This window comes from Empidonax traillii, unplaced genomic scaffold (genome assembly GCF_003031625.1).
Source record: "Empidonax traillii isolate 1590-97213 ecotype Southwest subspecies unplaced genomic scaffold, ASM303162v1 scaffold796:size359387, whole genome shotgun sequence".
In the NCBI taxonomy this organism is placed as follows: Eukaryota; Metazoa; Chordata; class Aves; order Passeriformes; family Tyrannidae; genus Empidonax; species Empidonax traillii.
In genome coordinates, this window is record NW_020955989.1 from 59,954 (window position 1) to 84,782 (window position 24,829).

The window sequence follows — 24,829 nt, forward strand, 5'->3', positions numbered from 1 at the left end:
CCTTCAGGAGCAGTTTTAGGCTGCAAATCCTGTTAAAGTCACAGCTTTTTCTTGTTAAATATTGCACAGCATGTTTGCTGACCCTAGTATTTATCTTGGTGCGTTTTTTTAAAGGCAAACACACCAATTCTTTCTCTTACATAAGCTGGGGTTGAACTTCTGTGAACCTTAGTCATGTGGGCTAGAGCTTGTTAATTTGGTGGACTTCAAGGACTTGAGCATAGCAGTAATTTGAGGGTTTTCGTAGAACAGTAGAGAGATTTGCTCTACAGATTGATACGGTCAGGATTTTGGAAATCGTGCTTCAAATTAGCTTTTAAAGAGCAGCCCTCCCAGGCTGGATTGAACACGTGGTTACACTGTACATCAGCAGCAGCAGACAAAGCAGCACAGCAGCTTTGAATTTTGCACTTGTGCCAGCAGGAAATAAAGTAGAATAAATGTAAGACTCTATTCATAGTACCTCAGAAAAATACAGCAAAGTGTAGACTTCTAGAAATTCCCCTTAGTCACAATTTCAGTATTTTTTTGCTTTTGTTTCTAGATTAACAGATTGAGTCTAAATTGGATAGAGCAAGTCCTGTTCTGTAAAACAAACAAATGCTGATTTTTGGATGTCAGGCCTGAGGGAGCATGGAGCTTTCCTGCTCTATTCTTCAAAAAAAAAAAGGAAACAAGGTTTTAAATAATTATTTGGATCCCTAAAATACCTGTGAAGCTGATTTCTCCTTCCTCTTTGCTGGCGGCTGTAGTACAACTTGAGAGGAGGGAGGTGAAGGGTCTTTGTAGATTGTTAACAGTGCTAGGCTGGAAAATGTCAGAGCTTTCAACAGAGAGGTCGTGCAGGCTCTTGGTGCAGCACTGGCTGCCCCTTCTCGTGGTCACTGCTGAGCCTTGGGGACGTGGCCACCCGTCTGCTCGGGCTGTCCCTGTGCACCTGCTGCAGGCTCTCGGGGAGAGCATCGGGGGCACAGCTGTTTGCATCTGCCCTCAGCTGGCCCTGCTGGGGTGGCTGTCCCACAGGGATGTCTGCAGGGTCGTCCTTTCCCTCCTCCTCCTCCACCCCTGTGCCTGCAGAGCAGTGCCCAGCCCTGGCGCTTCCCGTCTCCCTGGCTGTTCTGGGGCTTGGGAAGGACAGTGGGGCTGGCTGGGGGAGGAGCAGTGCCGACTGCAGGGGAGGGTGTAGGGAAGCGACTGCTGACCCCAAAAGCTTCTTCTGCTCTTGAAGTGGGTCTACCTTGTCCAGCCTTTTCTGCCTGACCTCCCCTGCTTTCCTGCCTCACCTGAGCAGGAGGGCCACGGCACACAGGACTTGTCCACATTGCTGGGGCTCTCGAACTGCCTCCAGTGCTTCCTTTGCCTTGTTATATGTATAAAATACTTGGAAATGTAGGGATGGGATACACTGGAAGGAGAATGAATGAGGGAAGATGGAGCAGAGCTGGTAAAAATGATTGCAAAGCTGCCTTGTTAATGAAGTTTTGGGCACATGTAGCTGCCAGAACATCAGCAGAAGGTGAACAGCCTCACCTTCAGAGCTTTATTTCCATATATCTTATCTCTACTTCCTTTTGCAGAGTATGGATTGGCGTTCAAGTATCTGTCCCTTCCATGACAAGAAACTGCAGTCCCTGATGTTCAGTGCATTTTTAAAATAAACTTCAGTCTTCTGTAATAGTTACATGACAGTTTAATAGTCGATAAGAGAAAAACAAAAAGTTACGCATCTGTTTTTGTTGGTTGTGAGGACATGACATTGCAGATAAACATTACAAGCTTAATGATTTATTGAAGCTCATTTCTTCATTTTTTTGTGCCTTTCATTTTCTTACTATGCAGCTGTCAGGTTTCCCCTGAGAACAGAAGACTAACTCAGAGATATAAATCTCTGTTAATGATTTTAAACAGCTAGCTATCTGTATATAATATGAAACTTCTTTTTTCCTTTTGCCCTAGGCACTCAGTCATGGGATTAGGAGAGGATAATCAATAATCCTGAATGCACTGCAGAGCCATTCTCAGTGGTTCTGGGCTCAGGGCTGTTGCAAAACCCCCTCGCTGCCCTGAAGCCCCTCACAATCAGGCCTCTCCCTGTTCAGCGTCGGGTGATTTTGAGCAGAAATCCTCCGAGACCTGCAGCCTGCACTCCATGCCAGAGGAGATCATTGTTTTCCCAGACTGCTCATGTGAACTGGTCACCTTAAGTCTCTGTATAACAGGAGGAATAAAGGCAGAACTGTGCCCTGGCTGACTGGGAGCACTGAGGGGGTCTGTTCAGTTTTGTTTGTACTCAGCAAACGAAGGTTGAGGGAGGTTTGTACGAATAGAAGGACCTCTTGTGAAATAAGATACTGTAGGCAAATGTACTAAGGAACATGCAGTAAATGTGAACAGATCCCTGAGCATTGGCCAGGATGTTCCTCACCTTCTGTAGTTTGTGTCTTGAAGGGAGTAGTTTGTGTCTGGAGGGGCCCATTTCATCATGGAAAAAATACGTAGACCTTAGAACTAATATTTACATCTGTTTGTTTCCCCAGTAATCTCAGGCAAGTTCCCACAACTGGGGTGCAGGACCAGCAAATACAAGGTGTGTTTGGATGGGCAGGACAATTACGACTTCACTGTTGTTTCTTTTGCTTTATGCACATTAATGATTTATCAGGAAATTAGTGATTTAGGAGATGAATTACGGCTGCAAGACCCTTCAACTGTACTTTGTTGTTTAACTGGGAGAACGCTGGTTGTGACTGAATATTGCTTCACCTTGTTTACCATCCTTTTCACACCAGAGATATGCTCCCAGCAGAGAAGCCAGCACCAAAGTCAGCATTAAATGGAAGTGTCTGCTTGTGAACTTAAGGTGTGGATATCACTTTAAAAAGATAAAGTGGTGGTGTTGCTTCAAACAAGAGCAGTACAGGGGCTTGTGGAGCACAACAAAAAAGCTTGTGCTACTGCCTGTATTGAGTCTTGAAAGCCAGGTTGTGCAAAAAGATGTGGGGTGATGGTTATGGGGCTTCCTTAGAAGGTCACTGTCCCCAGCACTGAATATACCTTGCACCAGAGGGCTCGTGTGTGCTCTGTGATGTAAGATGTGCAAATCTTCTATAGCCCCAAGAGGAGAGATGGTGAACCTGTCATGCACAGCATCTAGTTGTGATGGCAGATGTGAAGTCATTTTGTGTGGAAAACAGGAGGAGAAAACAGACCTACTGTCAGTGGCTTTGTGCTCTGAAGGCACTTTCCTTCCCCTCTTGCTTCCTCCTGATGCTCCTTGTAGCTTCCTTTGGCCATTTACCACTGGTAGTAACAGTCCTGCTCTTCGTGGCATCTCTGGGGTTTTTTTGCTGTCCTTTTGGCGCACTTGCAAACAGGACTGCCCAGGACAGTCCATCTTCCCCTCTAAGGCACCTTGTCCAGCAGCATTTGCAGGCTGGCTCTAACAGTGACACCAGCAGCCATTTCTGTAACACTTGCCTTGATTTTTCAGGGTTTGTATCACGGGTTCCAAATAAAAAGGAGTTCTTGGAGATACCATTACATGCTGGAGTGTTCCTGTGATCATTGACTCACATGTCCAGTGTGTATTCTGAACTTGCTGGACTTGGTGGGGCAGTCCCAGCCTGGTATAGGGCTTGTATGCTGTGTGCTCACCAACTTGGAGACACTGTGGGACTTCATCTTTTTCCACCAGAATAGCCGGTTTTGTGATTAACACAAATAAATTGACAAGTGCTAGAAGTAAACCACTGCAGGTGGAACCCTTCATGATATGTCACTGTGCCAGGTGAACTTGTATCATTGACTTAAAGGCGTATGCTGGTAGCAATTAGGGCATCATTATGATTCATGGTGCTGTTACAGTGGAAGACCTAATAAATCTTCTTATGTGCACCTTGTACTTAGTTCATGTACTTATTCTGGCCACTGGGATTTATTCTTAGCCCTGGTGGTTTTTTTCTTCAGGAATTGCCGTGCCTTCATGAAATGGGAGCAGAGCGCAGACTGTCTGCTGGGTCAGACTTGCAGTAGCTTGTCTTGACCAGGCACAGACAGGGGCGGGAAATGCCTTGGAAAATGAGAAAGAGGGCAGAGGAAGGTTGGAAGTTAGAAAGAGCTGGTTCTGGTCTCCTTTTTACTTGTGGTGTTATTTCTCTTCTTGAACCACTTTTTGCTTCCTGAGTTAATGCACATTTGCCATTTTCAGAAAGTCAGGAAATACTTATGGCAAGAAGACCTGTCCACCTCTTAGTTGATCTGTCTGTGACTCTGTATTTAAATCTTTTGTGAATCTACTTGTGTTGTTTTATGTATTAAGGTCTAAGGAATATGGGTATTTGAACTACCTATATAAGGTAAGTGAATCTTTTTGCTAGTTTCTCTGTTTCTGAGTGTGCAGCGATTGTGTGTACTCTGGGACTTGTGTTCGCAAATTTAATTCCTGGAGCAGGAACATATTAACAGTAATTGGAGGAGTACGTGTCGGTACTGACACTATTGGTACTGCCTTTTGCCAGTAGCTGGAATGCCAGTAACAGGTTCTTACTGACTTGAAAAAAAAGAAGATGCTTAGTTTCTGGGAACAGACAGAAGCACAAATAAACCAGTCCTCCCTACGGAAACTTGTTTGACATATTCTCTACTCTCTTTGCTCATGAAAGGCAATGTACAAGTTTTGGAACAGGGGAACCCAGAAGAAGCTGTACTGCCTGGTGATTCATGGCCTTCCTCTGACCTGAGTCTGGGTTTTGAGGTCGTATTTGCATCTTTTAACTTCTTCTAATGATCTCTCTTACTTTGCTTCAATGCTGATGCAGTCCATGGAAGATGGAAGGGGTGATGCTGAGCTCTGTGGAAATGGTGGCTGGAATTACGCATGTTGGCTTTTTCTGGAAGTGGCTTTAGAGGGTAGCAGGGTTAAGTCCAGCTGGTACAACAGGAGCTCCTCCATCTGCTCTGCTCTGGGGTGCAGTTGCACAGTAACAAGCCTGATCAAGCTGGTGGCTTGTTATTTAAGTTAAAGCACTTGCTGACTCATTAGCAGAAATACAGTCGTGGGGAAATCCTCTGCCTGCCAACTGACCGTGTACTGTGACAGTCACTGTGGCAACACGGCGGGGCTGCCTGTCAGGGATACCCATGACCTGCCTTTTCCTTAACCGTAAAAAAAAATATTCAAAATAAATTAAAAAAAAAATTAATTTAAAGCCCTGAAATGGGAAGGAAGAAGAGTTACAGAAGCTGATCAAGGCTGCTCAAGCTGATCTGTGGGGAGTAGTTGGGTTTTTGGAGTGCAGATCCCCCTTGTTTCATTTTTCCTTGCCTTTCTTCCGTGAGCTGCCCAGAAGCTCAGACAGGCCCCCCAGACCTTGACCTTATGTTGACACAGACTGAATTACTCTTCTCCATTGCTGCTCCATCATCTCCTTTGCTAATTACTGCTCTGCAAATCTACCCTCTGGTCTGATTTCTAAATTCATCCAGAAGGCTGAGCAGCTCGAAGGATCTGCTGTAAACATGACTTATCCGGCAGGCAGTAAAGCTGCTCTCAAGCCCTCCAAGGAGAATTAAGCCTGTCTTATTGGGCAGCTGGTTTTATCAGTCTGTCTTGCAGATTAAAACATGTTTCACTTCTTTTCTATCAAATCAGGAAGAGGAAAAAAATGTTCTTGTTACCAGGTCCCTGGCTGCATGTTAATAGAGAGCTAATTGACCAAATGTCAGTCAGTTGTGCTCCTCAGAGGGAAGGGCCATCCTGAGCTGAGCATACACAAGCACAACCCGTGTCTCTTCTCAGGCTGACAATCTTTTTCACGTCTTACCCACCAGAGACAGGAACTGCTCAAGTTACAGTATGGGGAGCCCAGACTGCCAGGCCAGGGACGTATTTGCTCCCACGCTTCTGGGATGTGGGATGCAGTGTGGGGGTTTCATTGCTTTTAAAAAGGAAAGGTTTATAGTCTCTTGTAGCCCAGCTGTTAAACATATGCTTTATTCAGACCTTTTCCCCCTTAAACCTCCAGTTGTGGTGCCTCTCGTGTACCTCATTTTCACAGAAAGCTTTATAAGTCATCAGCTCAAGTTTTGAAAGCATTTTCATCATCTCAGAATTGGCCAGTGTCTGTTGAGGAGATGAAATCTTGTAGGTAGAAGAGTGTCACAGCTCGGCACAGGTCACAGGTATTTGAGCATTTTAGTTGCTTGTAGTGACTCCCTGGGTTTTTCTTGTAAGAGTGTTGAGGGGTTGAAGCACTGAAAGTGATTTTAAAAGCGTTGGAATCAAAAAGATCGTGGTGCCTACTGCTACACCTTTAGAGTTACTGTGCAAACGAAAGTACAAGATCGTAAAGGCAGATAAGAGACTCAGTTCAGGGCCTTCTTAGAAGGAAATATGAGATCTTGGATTTAAATGTAAGCCAAACAGATTGCATCTTTCTTGCTTTCTAGTCATGAGTTGATAGATGACTTCACTCTTTACCTGCTTTTATTTTGTGCCATCTTATCTTCTTGCTGTGTAAAACGAATTTCTTTTGTCTTGATTCACTTTCTGTTACAGGGACACAGTTTTAGTTTTTCACCCCTGTAAAACTAAACACCTCCTGTTTGTATGGGTATACAGGTGTCTCAGACATAGACCTTCCTGCCATAGCTGGTTCTGGAGCCCTTTTGCAATAATGTGTTGCAAAACTCTCTTTAGGGCTTCCCTGTGTGACAGTAATATTAGGCCCATTAAGGAGTAACTCTACTTTGACGCCTCTGTGAATACAGTGCAATGCCAAATGAAAAGGCAGTTTTATTGAGATGAAAGTGTTTATATTAATGAAGCAGTGTGTATACGTGCTGGAGCTTAAGGTACAGATATTTTCCTTGCAAACCCATGAGTGATGTGTTGGTAAGAGTCTTGGTGAGTCTAATCCTAGATTAAAAAAAAGCATATAATATTCAATCTGGCCTTATAAATACAACCGGGGTAAGTATGAGATAAAAATAACGTTTTCCATAATGCAGAACACTTGGTTTAAGACCAAATGGAAGAATATTTAGTAACAGGCTTTGATCGAACTACCTGCTGTAGAACAAAAATGTTTCATGACTCTCTTTGAAAGGTTGTTATTTGTTTTTTCTTAATTGTTGTTATTGTACAACCCAAATAAACAGACCGCAGCAGTGGAGTTTGAACGCAGGATCTCTGGATCAAAACCCATGAGCTGATGTTTTGTGAGGCTTAGCACTTATCTGTTAGCTTGAAGCCAGTAACGGATTCCTAAGCCTTATGAAATGGTCAATAATGGGTGACCAAAGGTAATTTTTAAACTAAAATTTAGAAAAGTAAACTTTTAAACTTAACCTGTGCGCCCTATGGTGCAGGCCTAGAACAGGACATACTGTGTAGAGTTCAGTTCTTGGTAGTATATTTGATAATGGGTTGATGAAAGAAACATTTACCCTTCCTGCAAATTTGTATTTGTTTGGTAACCCTTTGGACTGTGAGCAGGAATCAAGGGCTGGTCCTGTGAGAATGAGTGCAGCTGGAATACATGGTGCCTACACCTGGGCTTGGAGAACTCAAGTGCTGAGGGAAAGTGAAACAATTTTAGAGGTCCAGAGATCAGCAGGGTACATGCATGCTTTGGGAGTTTGCTGTTGTCATTGCTGACTCAGCTATGGGGAAGAGGGAAGTACATTTTTTCTTTTCAGAATTGCTTATCAAGCTGTTGGGGAAAAAAAATTACTCTGGAGGAGAAGAAAAGGCCTTGGCTGTCAAGAAGGCAATTTGAGTTTGCAGACTGTTTCCTGTATAACTTCTGAAATCCAGGTGTGGTTGAAAGACAATGAAGATATATGTTACATATTACACAAGAAACTTTTATTCAGCTGCTCCAGCAATTTCCTGATGCCTTAACACCAGCTGAGGAATGGATCAGGCAGAAGGTGAAGGTGAGCAGGTGTTCACACACCACACACAACACTGAAGCCATTTCTGGAGATGTTAGAGAGCTCCTTAAGACAATATTTGCAGCAGCTACAAGGGAAGATGAAGAATGGTGTGTCCAGTTTAGCTGGTGGATAGCAAGTGAAATACGAGCATTCTGAGATCAGTGAGTAGGAGAGGTCAAGGTCTCAGTTGCAGCTCACTGAAAGTTTTCAGCTCATATCCAGGTACAAGCTCCAGACCTTCTCCCAGAGCTCTTGTTGACAGAACCTCCTCTGGAAACAGCCCCATTTCTTGGAGCAGCTGGGATTTTCTACGAGACACCCACCTCCTTCAAGCCAGCACTGACCTGGACTGACCCTGCTTAGCTTGCGAGGCAAAACAGAATTGTAGCCAGGGGACTGTGGCTCTAGTAAGGAGATCCTGAATAAAACTGAAGGCTGTTAAAGTGTCTAACTGAATTACTGCTCTACAGGAGTGTAGTGACTCATAGTGAAGCTTATCACCTGCTGCTTTATCTTGACTGCAAAGAATAGATTGCAAGTTAAACATTTAAAGGTCATAGAAATTGTAATAGTGTTGCCTTCCCCCCTCCACGAAACCCCCCCTGTGCATTATGTCTGAAGTTACAGGGGGAACTCGAGCAGATACTCCTTGGAGATCTGTGTACTGAAGATGAGACTCGGCATGCTTATCTTTCAGGCTCACACTGCAGGCCTCTCTGTGTTCATTGATGAGAGTAGGCCATGCAGAAAAACATTGCGTCGGCTTTTCCGAAATTTCCCCTGAACACCACGGGTATGGCATTGGTGTTCTGTGGAGAATCAAATTATCCTAAATTTTTAATCGTAGTATTTGGGCGGTTCATTCTTGTTCATCGCAGGGAATTCCAGGAGTAAAAGTGGAGCTCAGGTCCCTATTCCCACAGCCAGGCAGGTTTCGTGTTTTCTAACTAATAGTGCTTTATTGTTCACTGCACCAGGAGCATTTTATAGGAGGCAGAGTTTTCCTCGTTCTGCCTAAAGAAACTGTAGATCTTCCTAATCTTACTGCATTGGCTGAGAAGGAATAGGTGGCTTCTTTCTGGAGTCAACTTGTCCCTGTGTGTGAGCGAGGGAACTGTGTCACTTGGACAGAATTATCATTGCTGTCCCTGTGGTTGTCCCTGCAGCCATCGAAGCAATCGTCAGGAAGGTTTTGTAGAGAGAGGACTTGGCTCTTTGCCTGGTGGATCTTCCCATACTCTCTGATGTAAAAGAGCCTTCCAGGTTGATGAAGGTGATACACTTTCCTATCAAAATGCTGGACTGGCTCTTCTCAGTGATTCATGCTCCTTAGATTGTATCCAGTTGACTGCTGTGAGTCACCAGGACAGGTGGTGTCTGACTTGGCGGCTCTCCTGAAGGAGCATTTGGATGGTGATGGAGGAGAACTTGCAGATAAAATAACAGAATGCCATACTAAAGCATCTAAACTCTAGGTCACTTAAAAAGTCAGTGATGTGCAGTGAATATCAGCAGCGATATCAGCAGTGCGTTATCACTCCAATTTAAATATAGATTTTAAAGGAAGTTTGTAATATTTTCTGCATATGGATGTTTTATGGCAGGAAGTGTATCCTGCTATAAATGAATTAGTCAGTTTGAGAGGCTGGGTTAAGGACTGTGTGTGACTTAAGCCGGGAAGTTTTTCTTTTCGGAAGTGTTGTCTGTACTAAACTGATGGACCACGGGCATGTTTGGAGCTTGACTGTTTCCTTACTTTTTGAATGGGATGAGAGTATGCTGCCGGAACAACATGTTTCCTATCGACTGCCAAGTTCTTGAAGAGGGATCTGGACAGGCTGGATTGATGGGCTGAGGCCACTGGTGTGAGGTTCAGCAAGGCCAAGTGCCGGGTTCTGCCTTTGGGTCACAACAACCCCATGCAGCATGGGCAACAGTGGCTGGAAAGTGGCCCAGTGGAAAAGGACCTGGGGATACTGGTCAATAACAGGTGAACATCAGCCAGTCCAGGTGGCCAAGAAGGCCAGTGGCATCCTGGCTTGTATCAAAGCTAGCATGGCCTGTGGGAGCAGAGTAGTGATTGTCCCTCTGTACTTGGCACTGGTGAGGCTGCACTTTAAATCCTGTTTTCGGTTTTGACCCCTCACTACAAGAAGCACATTGAGGTGTCAGAGACAGTCCAGAGAACGGCAGTGGAGCTGGGGAAGGTCTGGAGAGTAAGTCACATGAAGAGTGGCTGAGGGAGTGGGGGGTGCTTGGCCTGCAGAAAAGGAGACTGAGGGGTGACCTTATCACCCTCTACAGCCACACAAAAGGGGGTTGTAGCCCAGTGGGAATCAGGCTCTTCTCCCAGGCAACTAGACAGAACCAGAGGAAATGGCCTCAAGCTCCAGCAGGGGAGGTTCAGGTTGGACATCAGGAAGAATTTCTTTACTGAAAGGGTGGTTAAGCATCGGAACAGGCTGTCTGGGGAAGTTGGAGAGTCACCAGTCCTGGAGATGTTCAAGAAATAATTGGACTTGGCACTTAGGGCTGTTGTTTAATTGACATGGTAGGTGGTAGGTCAGAGCTTGGACTTGATGATCTTGGAGGTCTTTTCCAACCTAAGATTCTATGATTCTGTGATACCTTGGTGGCCAACAATGGCCGTGATTGTGAAGCAGTCTTGTGAACTGAGGGAAATCGGACCCTGTTCTGACATCTGGTGAGGTCTTGGGAGATGCATCTACATTGTTTTCTTTCTGTATGCCCATCTTTCTGGTGGGTGTTGTCATCTCTAGTCATTCTTCTTCTTATTTGGAGGGATCCTTGATGCACTAATGGCCTTTTCCAGGGAACTGCTGCTGGGAGACATTGATGCTAGTCACATAGAGACAGAAGGGCCCAAAACTTCTAAAGGAGTAGGGTGGATAACAGCATCCTGCTGCAGATCCAGAGATCCACATTTGTGCCTGGGTTTGCAGTGTGCCTAAGGCTGTTCCTGGCAGTCTTGCTCTAAGTGCACTGCATCACTTTGGCTGGAGAGCCAAAGGAAGCTGGCTGAGCTCCTGAGCCCATCAAACACTTGTGTGCTGCTGGCTGAGAAGGAAGGATGCCTCACACGTGAGGGCTCATGGATTGTGTAGATTTTGGATTGACATTTGACCCCACTAACAGATGGCAGAATAAATTGATGACGGATATGTTTTTAAATGAGCAAATTGTACTTCTGGTCTCTGCCTGCTTGTCAGAACATTTTTCTTGGCATGTGGCTTGGCAGAGAGGTGGCTGAGGTAGGTGCTCATCCTGCCCCAAACGTTTGAGGTACTCCCAGTTTGACTCCTACATGGTGGAGATAGGTCAGTCTTTCTCACCAGCAAAGTCCCATTGAAAGTTGTTTGGAAACTGCAAACTGTTTTCTCACCAGCACGGTTGTTTGAAACATGTCCAGTCCAACTCTGTTAACAGCACCTTAAAGCAAAAGTGCATTTTGAGTTGTCAACAGGGTACTAAACAACAGGTACATTTGGGTGAGGAGCACCCTGTCCGTGGTACTCCCTGGAGGTGATTCCTCACAGGGGGTCAGGCTGAAGGAGGGTGGTGCCCGTTGGAAAAGAGCTTCTGCTAAAAATTCTCTTCACCTTTTCTTGCAAGCTGATTTCTTTTGATGCCACTTTTTCTTCCTTTTGCAAAAGGCAGTCAATCTTCAAAGGGAGCCGTATTGTACCACGTTCTGTATGCACTTAGGTTAAACCTAAAGTGGAGTCTTCTCATATTCGGTCAGTGCTAGAAAAAAGGTCCATGGGGATACTCCCTCTACCAGCCCATCGTGTCTGCTGACTTGAGTTGCAGGAGTTGCCTCTAGTAAGAGGAGCAGTCATTGGATGGGTAATTGCTGATGCTGATTTATAGCTGTTTTGTTTTCAGTCACATTCTTAAATGCTTTAAAATAGTGTTAGGTTTAATTTTGTTTTCATGGCAGATGATTCACCATTTCTCTCTTTAGATCTCAATAAGTTTTTTAGTTGTTTCATGCCTATATCTGCCCCTAGTTTAGCAAACCTGGTATAGAGCTCTATTAGTAGATAAACCAGGGCTCCTTCAGTGGCAATCTGTTCTTGTTAATGTTTACAATTTCAGTAGATTCGCACAGTGAGATCTTCCTACCTCTGCTGCCATAGGTTTTTGCCACATCTTCTGTATAGTAAAATAATTCACGTCCCATGTGTATTGTTGGTTTATCCTGGGTTGCCAACTGAGGTACCTTTTTCTTGTTTTATTATATTCTGACCTGCAAGCCATGCCTTTCACAGCCTTTTGATCCTGTTGGGAACGGCAGATTAATGAGACTAACTGCTTCCTTTGGAGCGATTCTTTTTCTTAACCAGAGAAACACTGCATACATCAAGACCCAATTATACCACCCTTACTCCCGTACCAAAACCCAGTTCTTTGGAGGCTGTCTTTTTAATTGAATCATCTGTTTTACCTACTTTAAACAAACTGTTACAAAAATCCAGGCTGGAGCCCGTCGCAGGCAGTTGTTATCTGGAACAGGTTGCAGCTGGACAGATGAAACCTGGCAATTATTTCTGTAGAAGGCGTTGCCCCTGAGTTCTCTCGGGATGAGTGGCAGTGGGAGAGAAATGCAGCGATGCTCTTCGCCCGTGCAAATGCTGCATTGCAGCTGCTGTCGGCTGACGTCACGAGCAGATACTCCGGCAGCCAAAGGGCTGGTCGGGAGCCTGAGGAGAGCGTGGCTTCAGTGCCGTGTTAGCAACAGATCTCACGGTCTGTGTTTTCTGTGCTTCTCAGTGCGTTTCTTGCGCTTCCCTTCTGCGCGGGGAAGCCTCCATCAGCAGCTCTCTGTTCTCCTTAATGCGCTGTAAAAAGCTGCGAGTGCTTATCCACTTTACCGGGTTTGGGCTGGAGGGCTGTCTAGCTTCGTTTTTTTTAGTATTTATTTAGAGACTTACACATGTCATATTGCAATTACAGCTTTTACACCATTTGAACCTGTCTGTTTTAATTAGCAGTTAGCATTGCCCTATTTATAGATAGATGGAAAAAGCACAAGTTAGCCAGTTTGCAGTGCAGGGTGTATTTTCTTCTGTTGGCAAGTAGTTTGTATCCATTTTTCCATAGCTAAACTGGCTTGGCAACCTGCAGATGTTGCAGGCATTGGGTACTGATGCTTGAAATAGAGATGGACTCTGAAGAGGATGTGGGATGGGGAGAAATAAATCAGAAACTGCTGTTGCACTGGAAGTCTATTAAGACTGATGATACGTCACGCTTACCAGAGCATAACTGCAGAAGTTGACCACATGAAAAACGAGCACATTAAAAATATATATATTTTAAATCATGCTTGTGTCACATTATTAAGGTTCATTTTCACTTTGGCGTGTTGTGGTAACAAAGCTAGTTACCAGTACAAGTGTTTGGCTGTTCAGTGTGGTTAAGTTGGTCGGTGGGTATTTGTACAAGCGGGAAAACCAGATTGCTTCTTTCTGGAACAAGTTGTGGCTAGTCTATAAATGATGTGAAAAGTGTGTATGTTTTTCCTTTCAACTGCAACATAAAATTTGTAAAAGTTTTGGCCTGTGTTGACCCTACAATACCCAGGAGACTGTCAAGAAATGAGAACAACATTTTGTTATTAAACACCCACGTGTTAGCTGCTCCTCAAGGACTGTCTGCAGATGCATTTTACTCTGGGGAAAACAACTTAAGGCACCTTTGCCCTCTTTGAGAAGCTCTCCTTAAATAAAATCATAAATTACTTCTCAGTGCAGATGTTAAACACAGGCACATCAGTGGTGTTGAGCAGCTCACGTGGGGGTCCCTTGTTGATGGGTACACAGTGGGAAGGTGCTTTGCTCTGTACAGCATTTGATTGCCACCATTTTGACACAGTTGTTTTGCAGCCTGGGCTTTGCACTGCCTGTGAATTTGTGGTAGGGTACACACCATTATCTCAAAAAACACAGTTTATGGATCAGTGCCTTAAGGCATTGCTACCCATCAGGGGAAGGTGGGCAATTCAGTAATTCCCTCTTTCCTGCCCACCTTTTCAGAGCAGCTGCATCCTTATTCTGCAGCCTGTGTTTTTCATTGTCTTGCAAGAATTCAGCCTTTCAATTCAGGACAGAGCTGACCATGCTGGTGAGCTGCAAGTGGATTTGAGTCAAACTTCTACTGGGGGATTTGGTACTAGAGCCCAAGAATCAAAGCTTTCAAAGGCTCTTACTTCAGTTAGCAAAATAAAATCTTGTTATCACTGTTGGCTTTTTCTGTTACAAACTGCATCATTTGAGACCACATGGCAAGAGTTGAGTGATCTAAGACTTTCTTCCTTAGCATATCCAACACAGAAATAGAGTTTTGGGTTTCCTCAGGCTCTTTGTGCCTGTGTGCACATTTGTGTGTGTAGGTTCTGAGCAACCTGTCCTCAAATTGACCATTTTTGGGAGAAGAGCTGGTTGAATCGATTCTGTTTCACATGGCTGAGCAGGATTGAAGGAAGGGGAAACCTTTCACATAACAGTATCATTGTGGAATGTTGGAATGTGGGTTACATGGTACTAAATCAAGGTGGTCTCTGGGGGAGAGTAGATAATACAGTTCTAAATAGGAGGTGACCCTTTCCAAGCACTTTCTCTAAACTTGTAATTTGTATGCTAGTCCTGTGCATTACAGTGGTTAAAGCCTAGATCAGAAATCCTCCATCCAACTTTAACACTTTCTTTTGTCTTTAATGGGTAAATTAATAGCAGTAGGTCACAGCCAACTGGGTACTGTAGGTGCAGGTTGATGAGGTCTGTTAGAAGAATAAGGGAGCATCAGAGCGTGTGAGGAGCTGTAAGACTTAGATGGATTTCCTGCATTACCAGAGATGTCAAATGACCAGATGAATGTTTCTTTGCTAAAATCAACTTAGCTGTAAAGTATTGTGAATTAATTTTTAAGAAACCTGAAGAAATGCAGCAAGTTAGCGAGTGGGGTGACTCCTGTTTTTTAGGAGGTCCTTAATTAGTTTTGTGTAATTTTCACAATACCACAGACTTTTTCCCAGGTTGGGTTGTGAAAATGTTTTGTGTGCCTGTGGTGGATGTTTGTATTCCTTTGACATCAAAACTTTCACTTGCACAAAACAAATAAACACTTTCCACATATATTTACTATGTTATGTTGACAAAGCAGTGTCAGAGGCCCTTGGAAAACAGTGGGTTTGAACTGCTGGGACAGTGGACTCTGGATTTTAGGTAAGGAAAACAATTTTATAGTGGCACTAAGCAGCAGCCCAGGAATCTCCACCCCTAGAGACACTCAAGGCTGGACTGGACAAATCCCCAGAAACCTCATCCAAGTTGGCCTCACTTTTATTGGGGTAGCAGACCACACAGCCTCCCGAGGCCCCTTCCCGTCTTGTCTCCCTGGTTTATGCTGAGTGAGATGTTGAAAGGAAGGACTAATAATCAAATGTGTTACACCAGTATTTGGAGGGGAGCAGTCCAGGAGCATCGACTTTCCCTAATGTGGAAGGAGGGGCATCCCCTAAGAGGGGTGTCAGCATAGGTTTTCATGGCACTTCTACAAAAGCCTTAGCAGTGCTCTTTATGTGGATTACGGTCTTGTTTAAAGCTGCCCAGCCCCAGTTGGTTTGGTGATTAAGGACTGTAAGATGAGCAGGACTTGGCTAGAACAGTGATAGTGCTCTGAAGATTTGTCTTGGGTGGAGTGTAAGGTGTGAGTCCCTTCCTACTCCTCTTCTGGGGGCTGTTCAATGGGAGGAGATACTAAAGGTGTTCTGTGCTGTAGTGAGAGAATGGCTAAAACAGTGGAGGAGGAGGATAGCTTCTGCTCCCCTTTCAGGTTTTAAATTTCAGGATTTGCAAAGCTCAGTTCTTAATTAATCTCTGTTCTCCTTCTGCCTTTTGAATTCTGATTTTTCTCATTGATTCAAATCCTGGTTTTCAGAAGCTTCTTGCAGTTCTTACTAAGGGTGATCAAGTGCTATTTCAAAACTTGGCCTTCTTGCCCAGGTCTCACAAACCTGGTGTGCAATTACGCCTGTATAGGTCACAGCAGGCAAGCACAGCCAAATTGTGTGCATCTACCGTTTCAGTGGTCAAGATGTGTTTGCTACAGTTCAGCAGGGCTTGTTTGGAAGAAGAAATGCAGTTACTCTGTCCTGGCAGGAATAGATAAGCACGTCCTTGGTGCTCGCATGTCAGTGAGCGCTGCCGAGTGCCGTGCTGTACGCCGTGCTTGTAATGCCGTACACCGAGGCAGCTTCGTTTGATCTTCTCTGCAAGATGGGCTTTTTTTCTTTTCGGGAATCAAAGAATTGAAGCTTTTCTCCTGCTGCACTCTTTGTGGTTTAAGCAGGCACACTTTAAATGCAGGCTGACAGCGTAGATTGTTCAGAAGGATTTGTGGGATAAACAGGAGTTTGCCGGCAGAACATGTGAATCTGTGCATTCAAGGCAGCCAAAGATCTGGTGAGCACAGCCCTGTGCTTGTAAGCTGTCTCACCTGATCTGCATGCAAGCCTTGTGTGAACTTTGCTTGCTACATACAAGTAAAGGAGAAAATGTCCGTACCTTTTCTAAATTCAAAAGTATGAACTCAGAGTTCCCTGCGTTTTTCAGAGCGTGTGCTTATTGAGCTTGTGGCCAAAAGCACAAAGGTCTCCAGTTCCTCTGCTTGGAGAAGAAACTCTCCTCATTTCACTTTCCATAACAGGTGGAACATGTCTTTGTTTTTTTTTTTTAAACCGAGTTCACTGTTCTATATCAAATTCCTTTGTACTGCAGGCTCAAGCAGCCAGCTGGTGTCAAACACATGCAATGACATTGTCCTTTGCTTTTGTGAAAATGCATTATATTTCAGTAAGGCTGAGGAAGCTGACATTGAAAATTAGTCGAGTGTGGCCAAAAAAAAAATCCCCAAACCTATCAGTGGGGACAAAGCTGGTTAACTGTTTGAGAGCTGACCCAGTAAACAGCACAACTGTCTGTATATATAGCACCAGGCAATATGAGCTTTGAGACAATCCAGGTAACTGTAAACACCAGTGCCATGGATTCTTGCTACCCTCTCGTTATCTACCACTCAATTAAAAAGGTGCACAGGTTTTCCATGTGTCTGCTGATGAATCTCTTGTGGTTTGGAGTAGTAGTCTGCAAAGTCAGTGTGTTTTTAATCTCTTCTACCAAGAAGGCTTCTACCAAGCCATGTTGAAATGAGTTTGGGGTGGCACTAAATCAGTCAGCGGGGATGAAGTTGAGCCATGGGTATTCCAATAAATATTTGAGACAGTTTTTTAAGTTTGGAGCACACAGAGCAGCTGCATTGAGAAAGCACCTGAATGAAGATGTATGTATTGCCTTTTGAAGCATCACCTCCAATACAACACCCCCCCCCACACACACACATATGTATGTGTTGTAGTTAGAGATCATTAACTCTGAGCAAAGGCACAAGGTTGCTCAAGTGAGAGGGAACCACATCCCTGAATACTTGGGGCAGGGGCAGAGCTTCCCCTGGTGCCCAGGGACTGAGGTGCTGCGCTCAGAGCTTAGGTGTGCATTGAGTCTTTTGATGGGTTGATGATGATGTGTCTCTGTATAACTAACTGAAAAATAATAGATTTTCTCTAAAATTTCTTGAACTGATAATTCCTTGTGGTAGTTTCAGTGATATTTACCTCCCTTTGTCCCTCCATGATCTTTCCCTCCATTCACTAAAGGAAGTGTGCTCTGGTGGAAGAAGTGACAGCATATAAAAATAGCACTGCCTTATTCTGCAGATCTGCTTGCTGTGGGGTTTCAGTTAGATCTGCTGACTTGGATTTAAAAATAAACTTTTCTTCTGCTTTTTGCACCTGCTTGTCCTGGTGGTGCTTCATTTTGTTTTGGAGGCAGCAGCCATTTAGTGGTAGCTGGAATCCTTGCTGGATTGGGATCAGCAGCACAGGTGGTTGGGAAACCCAAATTAAGGGGCTTTTGGCTTCTGGAGCCAGAGGTATTTGCAAGGCCAATAGGTAAACACAAAGAGGAGAGAGAGCTTCAAGGCTTTTTACAGCCTCTGTGGAAGTTGTCAGTTCAATGTAAGCAGTGCATGTGCTGCCGAGTGTGCAGTGGAATTGCACTTCGCGTTCCAAGCCATTTGCTGTAAGTGTATTATCCCTTTCCCTCATTGAATACTGCTGGCCTCTAATCAAATTACATCACAGTTCATCGCTGGGCCCAGACGAAATAAAGACTGGTACTTCAGAAGAACATAAGTATCATGAGTTACTGCCTTCTTCACATGTTGGGCTGACGTTAAATGTTCATTTAAAGCCAAATTCATCAAGGTATGGAGATCAGTGAGTCTGACTATCTAAATGGGCCTGAACCAGATCTCCATCTTTCCACTATCTGGAGCACACAGTGGAGTGTGGTCCTCAGTGCAGTGAGTATCCCTGGCTGATGGAGCTGGCCCTTGGATACTTGCTGGCTAGCAGCTCAGCTCTGGAATGCTGCGAAGGTGAGGGATTACTCCAGAATAGTGCACAGGCTTGGCCTCATGTTCTTCAGCAGCCTCAGGAATTCCCATTTCATCATAGGATCCTTTTTATTAGCGTGCTCCTTTTTTTATTGGAGAGCGAGCTTGGTGACTCATGTCACCTGCCTTCCTTGAGCCAGTAGTGGGTATAGCACTTGGAGCAAAGCAGTTGGATCTGCTCAGAGTAAGGCCGTTAGGTTTATGGAGCTATTTATAGAATGATTATGGAAATACCTTTTTCTATAAATTTGAAAAGAAATGAGGAAAAGGTATGGGCAGTAGTGGGTGCAGGTTCATTGTGAGTACAGATGTTCAGCAGGCCCTGTATGTTTTCAGTACTGAAAATATTAGTATTACAAAGAAAAAATAACGGCCCTTGGAAAACTCAAGTGTGGCATTTGGTCTTCTAAGCAAATCTGTTTCTGATGATGCGTTGTTTTTGTGGCATTAAAACCTTGATACAGAACTCTGGGCTCATAAAAATGAGCAAAAAGCACCTGTGAGGAGGGATGGATCTTAGTTCTTGAAAGAAATCACCAGAAGAAAAATGCTGCTGTCTGTGCTGGCAACAGTGTTTGTGAAAGGGAGAGGAGGAGGGACCCATCCAGCTTGCACTCCTGACACAAACACCTCAGACTTGAGGATTTTGTTACTAGCAAGCATTTCTGCTTGGACTTTTACTGCTCCCTAACAGGATGTCACAGTTCAGTGATGCATTTTGTATCTCTTACAATTTTGTGAATCAGTGACAGACTTCTTAGTTTCTCAGAATTTGAACCAATGTGTCCTATGATAACTTAAAACCTTCCCAAAGCACTAAACCCTGAACTGTCTAACTGACTAAACCTAAACTGTCCAGAGATCAGAGCAGGGCTGGTTCATGACTGTATTTATATGTTGGATGGACTGTGAAGTGACCTCTGTGTGCATGAGTGAAATTCTGACCCTGCTTCTTTGCTGGCGCTGCTCATTTGACTCCTGGGGGGTGAGGATTTTGCCCAGCGCTCTGCTTGGAGAACAGCTAGAGTGAGCAAAAATGCTGCTTAGCAGAGGAATAAGCTAGATCAGAAGAAGTCACAAGAGCTTTCTTGCATGTTCTTTAGCAGAGAACATGGTCATAGTCTGTTTTAAGGACTTCCGAAAGCTGGTGGTTGCCAGGGCAGGCTGTGGGCTAGGGGTGGTTCGGGTTTCCTGTTCCTTTGACTCCTTTGCTGCTTTAACTAACTGCCACTGCCAGTCTTCTCCTTAACTCTTCTTCCTCCTTTAAGATCAATGAAAGTGCAGTTTGAGAAAATTCTAGTCCCATCCATGAACAAATGCTAGTTTCTTCTGCCAACAAGAAAATAAACCCTGCATTTTCCTCTCAGTGGGACTGTGTGGGGCTCTGGCAAATGCGACAACTCCGTAGCAGGCCTCTGTAAATATGTTCTCCAAGTAATTTGCCCAAAAGGGCTCTTGACTGAACATTGCAAGCAATCTATTCCTTTGCAATGACAACCACAGCGGTACGGCATATGACAATGGCCAGCGAGAGTTTCTTTATTAAATTTCATAAGTGATCTTGACCTTGAATCTGCATTTGTTGATCCAGTCTTCTCTGAAGGATGTCTAAATTAAATTAAAAAAAAAAAAAAGCAGCTCAATAAATAGGGGTTTTTTTGCTGGTTTTGAGCAGCAGCTTTCAGAAACTTTAATATAAAGTGCTGCTCATAAAGGCTCACAGGAGCTGTAGGACTGAGGGTGTCCTGTTCTCTTTTCCTCACTGGTAGATGCAGAACAACATCCTTCTATTGTCTACAGTTCTTGATGTGTTTTTCCAACTTACAGGCCTTACTTGGAGGCCACTGACACCCTGAAACATGAAGTGCTCCCGTAGTTCCAGATCCGGGTTTCTGTCCCAGTAGTGATTGCTTACTTGTGTCCCAGTAGTGACTTGCCCCTGTGCTAGTCACTTTTAGGCAAAAGCCCTCATTTTTCCTCTATCCTCTGTAACACCCTGGAACTGATCCCATCATTCTTGAATTTCCTGGAGATATAAGCATAAAATGTTTTGTAATATCAAGGTCCATGCCACGTGTAATTAGTGATGGAAGCTGCTTGCTCTTCTAACAGCATGAATTTGGATAAGGGTTGAATAATGGCCATTAACTTAAAATGTCCTACTGTTAGTCATTCTGTCATAGCCTCCGTGTTCGGAGTTGTATTTAATAATCCAGCCTCCGTTCCACTCCTGCTTTAATCTTTACTCAAAAATGGAAGCCTCTTCTGATAACTTTGAAATTGCAAACGTATTACATCCATTTTTCATCATTCTCTCCCTTTTGGAAAGAGGGAAGTAGCTGAAACATTTGGACTATGCCCTTGAAGACAAAGATGAACTCGTTAACAAGTTGGAGCCTAAAAGGCACTTCCTGAAAGGCAGCATCTTCTGAGCCTGCTGGAGTTGCTCAGCAGTGAAGGGAGAGGAGGAAGATAAGAGGTTGATTGTAGCTACTTGTTTGGAATATATAGAGGCCACACAGTTGTACAGCTGCACATTTCATCAAATAATCATTTCCTTGATATATGATCATCATTAAACACAAACATAATGACTCCAATAAAACAATCGAGTCTCTTTCCTACAATCTGTCCCTGTTGTCTCTCTGCAATGTTGAATGACAAACAAGCATCAAAAGAAAATCATTTATGCCTTTATAGTGGACTGATTGTAGTGTAGTGATCCACAGACTTTTGTTTAATTATCTTACATGAAAAAAGTTTGTGATCTTTTACAGGCTTAGGCAGGAAAGGGAGAAGCAGGTGAGAGCAAAAGCACGTTTTGCCTTGCAGAGTCACCTTTTACTTATGAGAAATCAGGCTGATGTTATCAACCACTTTCTAATCAAATTTGACAGGAGCATTTTGTTAAGCCACTTTCTCTGAGTGGGAATTCTGATGAATACAGCTCTCGTCTCCAGTTTCGAAGTATTACTTTACACTGTTCCCAGGCATTGTTTGCCTTAATGGATGAATTATTACAGTATGTCAGAGAAGCAGATAACTTACAGCCTCATTTCATAAACTGAGAGTCCCAGGCACAGTAATTTGACTTGCATAGCTGCAGAGCAGTGAATGGAGCCCAGGTCACCCCTCCAACCTACTCGTGGGTTGATGGAAAGTTTACTAGTGTGGCCTCAGTATTTCTTTTAGGAAGTTGGAGAACACTGGAGAATGTCATAGCTTTCTTCCAGAGACCTGTTTGTAAGTGAAGTGGAGACAGGCAGTGTGTTCAGCATAATCCTGATGGACTTCTCTGTCAGATGCTCTTCTTGCCACTGTGTCTGTGGGTTGATGGCACTGAAAAAGAAGTTATCTCCACTGGTCTTCTGCGCGCGCAGCTCACGGCTCTGTCCTTGAGTCGGTACGCAGTTGGTCGCTTTTGGAGCAGGTTTTTGAAAAGATAAACCATAAATTAGGTTGGAGACTGAAGCAGGTTTCATATGACCTTGGCATTGCCCAGTGCAATAAACTCCTTCCTAGATTTTGACTACTCAGGGTGCGTAGCCAGTACCAGGACTTCCACACACATTAATGCTGCTTGTGAGGTCCATCTCTGTGAGCAGAATACACACTTTGGCCACCTGCTGCTGCTGTAATTTATGTAAAACATATGTTTCTCTTGTTCACTGCAGCTGAGAGTGGGTGAAAGAAACAAATCCGAGCTACCGTCCCTTGTTATGTTTGGATATTTTCAAACCACTGCAGTGGTACAAACAGGTTCCCTTCCGACAGTTTGTATAGCCAGCTGATCCCAGTCCTTCAGAAACAGGAGCATCAGTGCAGTTCTGCTGGTGGGAACCAGCCTTTGCTGAAACCTCCTTCTGAAAGTTGAGATAAATCCTTTGCACTACAGGTGTTCCTGGAAGAACAGCTGACCACATCGGTGAGGGCCACAGTGCTCCAGCTCAGTAAATCAAAGGGTGTTGAGAGGCCTGTATTTAACTTTTTTTTGCTTTTTCATGAAGCATTTGTATTCTTAACAGTTACTATAGTTGGGATCAGGAAGGTTGAACTCCAGTGCTGTTGGAGTAGTTAATACATTTAGGAGGAGCAGTGGGGATTCAGGTGTGGGACAAGACAGGCTGGTACTGTCTTTCCTTTAGTCCAGTAACCTCTGCCAGGCCTGACCCACTCCCCGCAGCCCTCCCTGAGTCCATCCTCACCAAGCTGAGGTGCTGGATCAGCCCTCCCAAACTTTCCAGCAGCATCCCTCATTGTCTTTCCCAAGCAGAATCCTGAACCCATCTTCTGGAACACCCTGTTTCCAGAAGGGACATCATTAAAAATTTATCCAAACCATTTTTTCCCATTTACTTCCACTTTGTTAGAACAATCTTTATTCACAGAATAAAATTAAGACCATATTCTTGTAAATACTTCACGGTTAACATGAAGTTTCAATAGGTGGGAAAAACCAGTAGCCCTCTCATTCCCAACAAGTTTGGTTTGGTTTTTTTTTCTCCAATGTAATAACCTTTTCATTCCAAGATTTATTTATTTTTGTTGTGGTTTGGGGTTTTTGTTTTGTTTTGGTTTTTTTTGTTGTTGGTTTCTTTCTGTTGTTTTTTAAACCAGCACAACTACCAGTGTATAGACCAAACTTTGTATTGCTGTTTGGCTGACCTTGTCCATCCGTCTGTACTATATGTTGGGGGGATATATTTATACTTCGATTGTTGGTGTTTCAGATAAAATTCTGTTATCTTGCAATTTAATATTAACAGTAACTGACCCTTGCTTCCTAGTCTCCAAAACACATGGTGCCTTATTCCCTTATCATTGCTCTGATATGACCCTTCCTTTTTCGTATAACAGACTAAGGAAAGCACTGTCACTTAATCACTGACAGTATTTAATATTCCAGTATGTCAGTGAGTTTTTAACCTGAAAAACCTACCTTCTGCATAAACTCAATTCAGAATTACTCTGCTAATGGCAATGGAAGTTTTTGGTTCATTTCTCCTTCTCTGTCATTGGAGTTGTGCCACATTGGGCTCTGAAATAAAATTATTTTTATTTGGCAGTGACTCCAGAGAAGAATGCCTATTTTGGGATAGAGATGTTTTGTTGTGGATATTGTCCTTTCTCCAGTTGTTTTCTCTCTCTTACACCTCCCCCATCTTCTGTATTGCTTTTCAATTTACCCGAGTCTGTCACAGTGTGTGCAAGTGCAGCATCACCGGAAGAGATGGGTTTGGATCCATCTCTTCCAGAGCTGGAGTCCGTATGCTTTTCCCAACCACTCATATGCAGAGAGGCTACAGCTCTTCAGTGTTACTAAATAATATTATTTCAATAGCTCCTTATAAAAACATGAGCAATTGGGCAAGTGACAAAGGACTTTCTGTTTATCTTTTTGAACAATGGAAAATGCCAAATAGCCACAGTTTGTTCCAGTTATTTAGTCTCTTTGTTCCACAACCATTTTGTGGGCACAGGATTTAATTCTGCAAGAATGCAGGAAAATGGTGACTTTTTTCACGTTTAAAAAACCGAAATTATCAAAAATTTTCAAGTTTCTTAGGAAGACTTTTTTTGTTGTTGTTTTTCACTTGGGCAATGCCATTTTTAAAGCCTAAGGAAGATTTTACTCTGTGATACAAGTCTAAAGTTATTCTGATAATCAAATAGGTCTTTTAAATAGTTGCTGATACATTCACTGTTGCAGAAAGCACTGCAGTTTGGAAACCTTTTGTACAGAGGTTGATGCTTTTTACCCTGAAAAACAGTGATTTGATTTGCAAGTGGGAACTGTGGAACTACCAAAACTAGCAACTAACCAAAACAAAGTTATATCGAAATGGGTTGATAAGAGCTGGTAATGCTGATCGAAGTGGGGAATCAAGGAATGTGTGTTTTCGGAAGGCAGAACTTGGGGGGAGGAGGAGGAGGAGGAGGAGGAGCCCTTGGAGAACCGCTGGTTGTCCCACCTGAGGGATGCCTGAGGGGTTGCAGCGAACGGCGCCACCTCCTGGCCATGCCGGGGCCTGCGGCGTGTGGGATCGGGCACTTATCCCGGAGGAGCAGAATCCCTTGGAGGCACTGGATCTAAAGGGATGGGAAAATCGGATGGAATCCCCTAGGTTTATTTCCAAAATGTGTAAATAAGCTATCCATAGATGCCCACTCCCTTGTGCCGGCTTTGCTTCTTGGCTTTTGACATCTTCAGGTGCTTTTAACTCTTCTACCGCAGAGTTGGACCTCATAGCGCAGAAAGCTGCTGAGAATAATCATGTTTGATTGTTCAGTTCTGGTCTCTAGGTAAACAGGAATTAATCTCTTCCCGAGGTGGCAGATACCCTCGAGGTCTGCC

The 24,829-nt window shown here is 43.9% G+C and overlaps 1 protein-coding gene across 19 annotated transcripts in view; it reads left to right on the plus strand.

Moving 5' to 3' along the window:
- Positions 1 to 24,829, plus strand: part of MTSS1 (MTSS I-BAR domain containing 1) — a 110,063-nt gene that overhangs the window by 50,313 nt on the left and 34,921 nt on the right. The window contains exon 1 of one of the 19 annotated variants that reach the window (XM_027901522.1): positions 15,141 to 15,185. The exons of the other annotated variants lie outside the window; for them this stretch is intronic. The gene's annotated coding sequence lies outside the window, so the exon portion shown is untranslated. Of the gene's footprint in view, positions 1 to 15,140; positions 15,186 to 24,829 lie in introns of those variants that run through there. 19 annotated transcript variants of the gene reach the window in all.